Raw genomic sequence first — 1,414 nt, forward strand, 5'->3', positions numbered from 1 at the left:
GGGGGGCCTTTCTTGTTCTTTCTTTTTTTAATTTGTTTTGTTTTCTTTTCCCTCTTTTTCCCTTTTTGTCTTTCTTCATTGCTCAGTTTCTCATCTCTCTATATCTTCCTTCTCTTTCTGATCCCTGAATACCAGGTTTTGTATACCTCTACACCTTCTAACCAGACTGTACTGCAACAACTGAGAGCAACTTCCACAGACCTCATAGCTGCATTGGTGGGATCCCTGGGAAATTTGCAGTTCTTTAACCTTTCTGATTTTTATTTATTCATTCTTTTCTTTTCTTCCTCCTCCCCTTTCTGTTTTTCTCCATTTCATAGTCTCTCATCTCTCCATTCCAATGGCAAGCTCCCCTAGCTTTCTTTTTTGTTTGTTTGTATGTTTTTGGCTTCTGTTCCTCTCTCCTCTCTCCCATATCCATATTAGCTCCACACATAACAATCTCCCCGCTGCATCCTGCCTACCTGCACCGTGCGCTTGACATCACACCACCAAGCAGCACAGGCACGACCTACTGGAACCTGCCCTGCACTGATTACCAACCTGCCCATGTGGCTGTAGTAAGTGCCACAAACAACCTATCCCAGTAACTCCTCTTCAGCTAGACCTGCCCTGCTGTACCATATCTGAGTGACTGATCCTGCCAGTTGGAGAAGGAGGTGATAAGTATTGAGCGCACAGATCAGCAAACAACATAGAACACACAGTCGGCCTGCTCAGATATACTCAAATTTTTTTTAAAAAAAGGGACAAAACAAACAAATCTACAATCAATAAAATAGAAAAATAACTACTGAATGCCCAGAAGACAGCAGAAAATATCAAAACATTTACAATAACAGGACACGATGGTTCCAGTAGGCGCCCAAAATAAAACACCAGATGATTTTCCAGTAGGATAAAAGGCACTAGAACTACCTGATAGGGAATTTGAATCTCTAATACTCAGAATTCTCCAAGAACTGGGGCAAAAAGCTGACAAACATGAGGAAAAAATAGACAAATTCATGGTAAATACAGACAAAAAATTGGAAGAATTCAGGAAGATGATGAAGGAACAAAATGCCAAAATAAATTCACAACTACAAATTATACAAAAACAACAATTAAAAATCCAAAAGATAAACAACACGATTTCAGAAATGGATGATGTCATAGAAGGACTGAGAAGCAGATTTGAAACCGTGGAAGACAGGATCAGTGGAATTGAAGACAAACACTTGGATACAAATCTGTTTGAGGAAAACTCAGAAAAAAGAACAAAGAAAAATGAAGAGACCTGAGAGTTACGTGGGACACAAAAAAAGCAAAAATTTGTGAGTGATTGGAATTCCAGAACAGGGAGAAAACAGAAAACACAGAGAGGATCATTGAGGAACTGCTGACAGAAAACTTCCCCAATATCATGAAAGAT

Source organism: Trichechus manatus, unplaced genomic scaffold (assembly GCF_000243295.1).
Source record: "Trichechus manatus latirostris isolate Lorelei unplaced genomic scaffold, TriManLat1.0 scaffold00152, whole genome shotgun sequence".
Classification (NCBI taxonomy): domain Eukaryota; kingdom Metazoa; phylum Chordata; class Mammalia; order Sirenia; family Trichechidae; genus Trichechus; species Trichechus manatus.